Source organism: Camellia sinensis, chromosome 10 (assembly GCF_055761805.1).
Source record: "Camellia sinensis isolate YWXY chromosome 10, ASM5576180v1, whole genome shotgun sequence".
Lineage (NCBI taxonomy): Eukaryota > Viridiplantae > Streptophyta > Magnoliopsida > Ericales > Theaceae > Camellia > Camellia sinensis.
This window is the reverse complement of record NC_138970.1, coordinates 60,642,386-60,652,057: the sequence shown is the minus strand read 5'-3', so window position 1 is coordinate 60,652,057 and position 9,672 is coordinate 60,642,386.

Genomic DNA, 9,672 nt, shown 5'->3' with positions numbered 1-9,672 from the left:
CACCTCAACGTCTTCCCCGGAGCCAAACCGGTCATTCAGCGAATCAGGAGATCGGTGCTGCATCACGCCGAGGTAGTTGTAGATTAAATGAAGAACTTGCTTGAGGCACGCGCAATTCAAGAAGTGCACTACCCTCGGTGGATTTCAAACATGGTCGTGGTGCCCAAGAAAAATGGGAAGTGGCGAGTCTATGTGGATTACAAGACCATCAACCGAGCCTGCCCGAAAGACAGCTTCCCTCTGCCTAGAATTGACCAGCTTGTGGATTTAATGGCTAGACATAACAGACTCAGTTTCTTGGATGCCTATCGCGGCTACCATCAGATTGCCATGCATGGCCCGGACCGAGAGATCACCTCATTCACTACACCAAGGGGACTCTTCTGTTATCGAGTTATGCCTTTTGGTTTGAAGAACGCCAGGGCGACTTTCAAAAGAATGGTGACTAAGATGTCTGCTCCTTTGCTGGGCCAGACAATGGAGGCTTACATTAATGATATGGTGGTTAAAAGCCAGCATCAAGCAGACCACTTGTCCGACTTAGCCGAGATGTTCGCCATTGTCAAAAAACACAAGCTACGCCTGAATGCGTCTAAGTGTGCCTTTGGTGTGGGATCCGAAAAATTCTTAGGCTTCCTAGTCACGAACCGAGGCATCGAAGCAGACCCCACACAGATCAGAGCCATACAAGAATTGAAGCAGCCTAGCTCGGCTAAAGACGTGCAGCATATGGCCGGAATGGCCGCCGCACTTAATTGATTTATAAGTCGGTCATCAGATCGCTGCCGTCCTTTCTTTCAAGCATTGAAGTCAAAGTTCTCGTGGGATGAAGAGTGTGACCGAGCTTTGGCCGAGCTCAAAGTGTATCTGTCTTTGGCGCCACTGTTGGTAACACCGAAGCCTGGCAAAGAACTTTACCTTTATCTGGCCATTTCACAGCATGCAGTCAGTACAGTGCTTGTCCGGTCGGAAGGAATCAAGCACCTCCCTATCTTCTACGTCAGCAAAACCTTGTTACCGGCAGAGTCGAGATACTTGTCGCTGGAAAAACTTGCGTTGGCATTAATGATGGCCTCAAGGAAGTTGGCGCACTATTTCCATGTACATACAATAATCATTCTGACCGAATTCCCCCTCAAAGCTTTATTCGAGCGGGCGGACTTCTCCGGTCGAATTCTTAAGTGGGCGGTCAAGTTGGGACAATTTGATGTCAAGTTCCAGCCGCGCACTGCCATAAAAGCCCAGACTTTGGTCGACTTCGTTGCTGAATTCTTACCCGGAACTCATCTAGTATGCCCAGTCGATATTGCCACGGCAGATGAAGAGGTGAATGCAAGCCTGACCGAAATACCACAGCTTGGCGGTGTTGGCGACACGGAACTTGCGTGCCCCATCGAGACACCTTCAGTTAATACGATACTACAGCCCGGCGATGCGATGATGGAGTTGGGTATCACCGACCAACCTGCTCTGTCCGGTACCGCGTCACCGATGGGGGAAGAAATGGAACCGCTCAGCACAGAGCCTGCGGCTGGCATAATACCGCAACCTGGCGATTCGCCTACGGACATAGGCATTATGGATCAACTTGCTGAGTCTGGTGTCGAATCACCAAGGGGGGCTGAAGTGGAACCGCTCAACACGAAACTGGAAGCCGAACAGCCGAGCAACCGTGATCCCATCAACCTTCAAGCTTCTCAGGACCCCTCAGAGTGTTGGAAGCTCTTTGTTGGCGAAATGTGGAAACTTTTTGTTGATGGAGCCTCGAACTGTCATGGTGCCGAGCTGGGCATAGTTCTGATTTCGCCAGACGGACTGACTATTGAACAATCTATCACCCTTGGCTTCTTAGCATCCAACAATGAGGCCGAGTATGAGGCGCTCTTGGCCGGGCTCAAGAGCGCGCTTCAGATGCAAGCATCCGAGCTAATGGTTTATAGTGATTCCTAGCTTATAGTTAACCAAGTTTCTGGGGTTTACGAAGCAAAGAATGACCGAATGATGGAGTACCAAGCTCTGGTTAGGGACCACATCAAGCGATTTCAGGCGATCAGGGTCCATCAGATCGGCCGAGAAGAAAACAGCCGAGCAGATGAGTTGGCCAGCCTTGCTTCTATGGTTGACAGCTCATCTCCCAACCCTCTTTTGATTGAATTCATTCCGAGGCCCAGCATTGAGAAAACTGGACAGACAGAAGTACTCTGCGTCGAGCTAGGTCCTTCTTGGATAGATCCAATCATCATTTTTCTCAAAGACCGGACCCTTCCAGCAGACAAGAAGGTAGCACATAAAGTGTGGGTGAAGTCAAAGCGGTTTTGGCTCTCTCCATCTGGCGCTTTATACAAGAAGTCTTTCACCAGTCCCTACCTGAAGTGTGTGCACCCGAGCAGTGTGGAAGCCTTCCTGTACGAAATTCACTAAGGCATCTGTGGCAGTCACATAGGGGGTAGATCTTTGGCCTACCGAGCTATTTCGCAGGGCTACTGGTGGTCGTGTATGCAAGCCGACGCGCAGAAGTATGTTCGCAAGTGCGAGAAGTGCCAGAAGTTTGCCCACCAGATCCACCAGCCGGCCAGGGAATTTCTTCCCCTCACCAGCCCTTGGCCCTTTGCGATGTGGGGGCTAGATATAGTGGGGCCACTCCCAACTGCACTAGGCAACCGAAAGTTTTTCATCGCGGCCACAGACTACTTCACCAAATGGGTTGAAGCAGAGCCTTTGGCAACGATCAAGGAGAAAGACGTCAAGCGATTTGTCTGGCAGAATGTGGTAACGCGGTTTGGCGTCTCCAAAATTCTGATCTCTGACAACGACACCCAATTTGACGGACGCCTTTTCAGAGGATTTTGTGAAGACTTGAAGATTGAATTCTACAACTCTACTCCGGCTTACCCGCAGTCCAATGGTCAAGCTGAGGCATTAAACAAGACCATTCTTGATGGGCTGAAGAAAGGCTTGAAAAAGCCATGGGGAAATGGGTTGAGGAACTCCCCAACGTCCTTTGGGCATACTAAACAACCCCGCGAAGATCTACCGGGGAAACCCCTTTTGCTTTGGCATATGGCATGGAGGTGGTCATACATTTGGAAGTTGGAATGCCAACCATCAGAAGTGAAAATTTTGAGCCCGAGCTGAACGCTGAAGCCATCGCCCTGGAATTGGACCTTGTGGAAGAGCGCCGGGCAAAGGCTCTCATCTATGTGGCCGCCTACCAACAAGAGCTCTCAAGAAAATACAACAAAACAGTGCACCCCAGACCGTTCAAAGTAGGTGATTGGGTCTTGAGGAAAGTCATGGGCAATACCCTGGTGCTAGGTGAAGGCAAACTAGGGGCAAATTGGGAAGGACCCTACAAAATAACTGGTCTGGCGGGCAAGGGGGCATACCACTTGGAGGACTTGGATGGTAAAGGAATACCCCGGCCATGGAATGCGGCTAACCTCAAACTGTATTATTTCTAGCTTTTGTTTTCTTTTCGCGCAAAGAAATTTTTTGCTTTACACTTCAGAATGTAATATTCTTTTTGTCAATAAATAAAAGTGTCTCCTATTTGCCTTAGCATTCTGATTGTTGCTTTTTAATTGAGATCGCAACCGAGATAATTTATTCCGGTTGATCGAGTTGATGATTTACTCAACTCTGAGATTGCAACCGAGATGATTTACTCCGGTTAAACGAGTTGATAATTTGCTTAACTTTGAAGATTCTCAACCGACATGATTTACGCCGGTTGAACGAGTTGATGATTTGCTCAACTCTAAGATTGCAATCGAGATGATTTACTCCGGTTGAACGAGTAAGTCATGGACTTGACTCAGGATGAGGAAAGTGAGGAGGTCTCCAAGGATGTTACTCCTGAGAAGGCAACATCGGACGAGCCTATCGCCAACAAAAGCCTCGACCAAACCCTTCAAGAAATAGATGCTGAGCTCGCGGCTGAGAAGGCCACCGAGATGTCTTCTTAGCAGTTTTTCGAACTCCAGACCCAACCAGCCGGAGGCGCTAAAGAGCCTTAGCTTGATGTTTTTCTCCTTTGTATTTTTTTTTTCTTTCTTTGAAACAATGTAAGCTCTTTATGTGGCCGACATACCATCTTTTGAATGTAAATACAACTTCTTCTTTTGAATGCTTGTATGTTTGTCTTCCCTTTACTGCTCTTGTATGATTCTTATACTTAGAATAGTTTGCATATCTTCAATGTACACCTTAACTGTGTAATATTCTTGGGGTGAAATACCTCAATTATACCCACCAACAGTTTACATCGGCAAGTACATAAGTACTTATTTTAATACAACCTTGGCTTTAACTTGTAAATTTTTCACAAATTTCAACAAGCGTTCAGTTCAACTTCAACTTGTAAATTTTTCACAAATTTCAACAAGTGTTAAACATGATTTCGATTTAACTTCAACTTGTAAATTTTTCTCAAATTTCAACAAGTGTTAAACATGACCTCTGTTTAATTTCAACTTGTAAATTTTTCACAAATTTCAACAAGTGTTAAACATGATCTCGATTTAACTTCAACTTGTAAATTTTTCTCAAATTTCAACAAGTGTTAAACATGATCTCGGTTTATTTCAACTTGATCTCGGTTTAACTTCAACTTGTAAATTTTTCTCAAATTTCAACAAGTGTTAAACATGACATCGGTTTAACTTCAACTTGTAAACTTTTCATAAATTTCAACAAGTGTTAAACATAACCTCGGTTTAACTTCAACTTGTAAATTTTTCTCAAATTTCAACAAGTGTTAAACATGATCTCGGTTTAACTTCAACTTGTAAATTTTTCTCAAATTTCAACAAGTGTTAAACTAATTTTAGCTTGTATATTCTACTTTTCCAGGAACCATTTTCCAACTCTCTGCCCCCTTATGTGAACTTAAGTTCCACTTAGGTTTTCATTATGGTTAAACATGTATTCCAGAAATATCGTCAACTATCTTATCAGTCATAAATGTATAAGAAAAATCAAGCTAAAATTGTATTTATTACTTCCGCTAATAACAAAGAACAAGAAAATCTAATGATAAAAAAACTTCAGATTGCAAGTATTCCAGGACCTTGAAAACTCTTTGCCTTCATTATCTTCAAGTCGATATGCCCCATTGCCCAATACCGAGATGATTCTATAGGGTCCCTCCTAATTCAGGCCAAGCGTGCCCTCTCTAGGATCCTTCTTGTTGCCGACGACTTTTCTCAAGACGAGGTCACCGACTTGAAACTCCCTTGAGTTGGCTTTCTTATTATAAGCCCTGGCAAGCTGCTGCTGGTATGTCGCCAGCTGAATTGCAGCTCTCTCCCTTCTTTCTTCTAGCAGATCCAGATCTCGGGCTAATAATACATCATTAGTCCCATTCTCTACTCCCTGAGTTCTGATTCCTAAGATGCCGGCCTCCAGTGGAATTACTGTTTTTGTGCCATAAGCCATGGCAAATGGGGATTCCCCAGTTGATCTTCTCGGCGTAGTCCGATATGCCGAGTGTACACTTGGCAGTTCATCCACCCACTTTCCCTTTGTTTCTTGCAGTCTCTTCTTTATCCCATCCAAGATAACTTTGTTGGACGCTTTTGCTTGTCTATTGCTTTAGAGAAAACTTGGGGTCGAAAAGTAATTTTTGATTTTGATTTTTGCACAGAAATTTTTGATTAGCTTACTGTCAAATTGTGTTCCATTGTCTGCAACTATTGCTCTTGGAATCCCAAACCTGGTGATGATGTTCTTCCATATGAAGCTCTTCACATCCACGTCTCGAATCTTGGCAAGGGGTTCAGCTTTTATCCATTTGGTGAAGTAATCTGTTGCTACCAGCAGATACTTCCTTTGCCCAGTTGCTTGGGGTAGTTTTCCAACAAGATCCATGCCCCATTGGGCAAGCGGCCAATGACTGGATACTGGGTTTAGGTCTGCTGCTGGTTGATGTATCAGAGGTGCAAACCTTTGGCACTTTTCACACTTCTTGACATAGGTTTCTGCATCTTTCTGCATGTAGAGCCATCAATACCCCTGGGTAATGGCTCTATGAACAAGTGATCTACCCCCAGTGTGGCTTCCACATATTCCTTCATGTATTTCGTACAAAAAATCTTCAACTTGTGAATGATGTACACACCTCAAAAGGGGTCCAGTGAAGGATCTTTTGTAGAGATGTCCCTCTGCTGTCAGATTGAATCTTGTCGACTTCAATCTGATCTTGTGTGCCTCTTTGTGATCATCTAGCAGTTTTTCTTCTTTCAGAAATGATATTATTGCATCCATCCAGCTTGGTCCCATGTCCACACATATTGTTTCACGCTCTGTGGTCAGTGGTTCTATGCTCGGGCCCGACAAGTAGTCAACCATTATCATCCTTACCTTTCCAGGTTGTATTGCACTAGCCAGGTTGGCTAGGGCATCGGCATGCCTGTTATCATCTCGGCTAATCTGCTATAGTTGGAAATTCTAAAACAGGACCATCAATCTGCCGACCTCCTTCACATAGGCCGACATTCTTTCATCTCGGGCTACGAACTCACCTATTGTCTGGTTGACTTTTCTGAGAGTCACAGAAGACTATCACCTCATCAGCTTTTACTGCTACTGTCAGTTTCAGTCCTGCAATCAGTACTTCATACTCTACTTCATTGTTTGAGGCCTTGAACCCCAAACGAATGGATTGTTCTAGTATCTGTCCATCTGGAGATACCAGTACTACTCCTTCCTCCGCTCCTTGTCGGTTTGAACTCTCATCAACAAACAGTCGAAAGGAGTCGCCGATGTAAATGCTGCAAGGCCTGAGTTTTTCTTCCTTCCTTTGTTCTGTTGCCCTCGGCTGGGCTCCTTTTTGCTTGCTTGGACACTGTTCACTTTGGCTCAGCGGAGCCTGATATACGATGGCTCCTAGTGTGAACTCGGCCACAAAGTCGGCTAAGACTTGGCCTTTAATTGCTGTTCTGGGTCTACATTCCAGGTCATACTAGCCCAAGGCCACTGTTCACCTGGCTATTCTGCCTGTTAGATCTCCCTGCTGTAACAGGGACTTCAAAGGGTGTTCAGTTAGCACCATAATTTTGTGGGCTTGAAAGTAATGGTTCAACTTCTTTGAAGCCATTACTAAGGCCAGTGTTAACTTTTCCAAGGGTAAATACCTGGTTTCCGTATCAACCAGGGTTTTGCTTACATAGTAAACAGCCCTTTGTTTCCCTTTTTCTTCTCGGATTACCACTACGCTTGCCACATGTTCTGAAACTGCTAAGTACAGGAACAATTCCTCTCTAGGTTTTGGATTTGAGAGAACTGGAGCCGTGGTCAGATACTTCTTCAAGTCGGCTAGGGCGACTTCGCATTCTTCTGTCCATAAGAAGTCTGTAGCCTTCTTCACTAAGCTGAAGAAGGGTTTGCATTTGTCAGAACTTCTGCTTATGAACTAATTCAGGGCTGCAGCCCTTCCAGTCAACATCTATACTTACTTTGTCGATGTTGGGCTTTTCAGTTCTAGGATGGCCTTGATCTGATCTGGCTAGCCTCAATGCCCCTTTTGGTCACCAAGTATCCCAAGAACTTACCAGATCTAACTCCAAATGCGCATTTCGATGCATTGAGTCGGGGCCGATATGATTTTAGGATGTCAAAGATTGCCTTTAAGTTTTCCAGATGGTCCTTAGGTCCCTTGGTCTTCATGACCATGCCATCGATGTATACCTCCACTGTTCGGCTTATTAGGTATCTGAACATCTTGGTTACCAATCTCTGGTAAGTTGCTCCAGTATTTTTTAACCTAAAAGGCATCACTCTGTAGCAATACAGTTATTTTGGGATGATAAATGCAGTCTTCTCCTCGTCTGGGGGGTACATGGCTATCTGATGGTACCCCTGTAGGTATCTAGGAAGCTCATCCTCCCATACCCTGAAGTAGCATCCACCAGTTGGTCAATCTTAGGTAAAGGAAAACTGTCTTTGGGATAGGCCTTATTTAGGCTGGTAAAGTCCACACAGACCCTCCATTTACCATTCTTTTTCTTCACCACCACTGTATTCGATAGCCATGTCAGATAATTTACCTCTCAAATGGCTCTGGCCTCTAAAAGCCTGTCTACTTCCTCTTCCAATGCCTCAACATGCATCAACGTCAGTCTTCTTGCCTGTTGGTACAGGTTTAGCCGACCTGTCTACGTTTAGTTTGTGGCAAGTAACCTCAGGGTCAATGCCTAACATTTCGTAAGGTGTCCAGGCAAACACTTCAATGTTTGCTCTCAAGAAAGCCTCCAGCTCTTTTTTCTCTTCTTCGGCTAAGCTCGAGCCGAGAAGAAAGAAGCGTTCTTCATCCCCCTGCTGGATGAGGATTTTCTTCAAGGCTTCTTCACTCTTCTCGGCTGGCTCTTTGCTGACGTCTTCTAGGACTTCCATGTTCTCGTCTTCGATCTTTGCCCTTTATGGTTCTCATATGCTGTTGGTGGATTTCATTGCTGCCATGGAGCAGTTTTTTGCTTGCAGTTGATCCCCTCTGACCTCCTCTATCCCATGCTCTATTGGGAATCGCAATAGCTGATGCAATATTGAGGGAACAACCCCCATTGCATGCAACTATGGCCTTCCCAGGATAACATTGTAAGGGGAGGGTGTGTCGATTATGGTGAACTCTGTCTTTATCCTCTTGGTATCAGCCTGCACCTCCAGGCTTGCTGCTCCTAGTGGCCACGTCGGCGTTCCATTGAACCCGACCATTGGGCCATTGGATTGCTCCATATCGTCTGGGTGAAGGCCAAGCTCCTTGTAACATCTGACATACATGATGTCACAAGAGTTGCCTTGGTCAATTAGGAAGCGCTTTACTTGGCACTCGCCAACCTGGAGGGATACTACCAAGGCATCGTTGTGCGGATGCTGTACCATTTCCAGGTCGGCTTCAGTAAAGGACACTACTGGTCCCTGGAACTCCTCGGCCTAAGGTCTTTTTTGCCGGACTTGGTACACATGCTGCAAGTGCTTTACCTTCTGGGTCTCCCCCCGTATTTCGTTGTCATTGACCTTCGAGTGAATTACATTAATTACCCGAGGTCCGTCTGCCTGCGGTTGCTGTGCTGGAGGAGGTGGAGTTGCTGGTGCCTGAGGCAGTCTTGCCTGCTCCTCCCTTGTCCTAGCCTCATCTACAAGGTCCCTCAAATGGCCTTGTCTTACCAGGTCTTCTAGATGTGATTTCAGGGCTCTGCAACCCGGAGTCAGATGCCCATCTTCGTTATGGTAAACACAATGCTTTCCGAGACTTCTTCCCATAAACTCTCCTGGTACCCTTGTTGGTGCTCTGAAATAGGGTTGGATTCAGATTTTATCCAGGACTTTGTGAATTGGGATTCAGAATACAGTTGTGATTGCCTGTGCGGTCCTCAGTCCTATCTCTTGTTTACTGGATCCGTTGTTACCTCGGCCTCGCTTCGGCGAATCGTTTCCTTTCTCTTGCTTTGTCGCCTTAATCCCTGGCGTGTCTTCCTCGGCTCTGGCATATTTCTCAATTCTGGCCATGAGCTCTGCCATGCTTTTTGGCAATGTCTTTGCCAATGACTTTCATAGTGTACAATCATCTTTTAGGCCGTTCTTGAAAGATACAACCGCCATCTCTTGGTTACACTCGGGTATTCGGTTGAACACCTCATAATACCTTTTTGCGTACGCCTTAAGGCTTTCATCCTC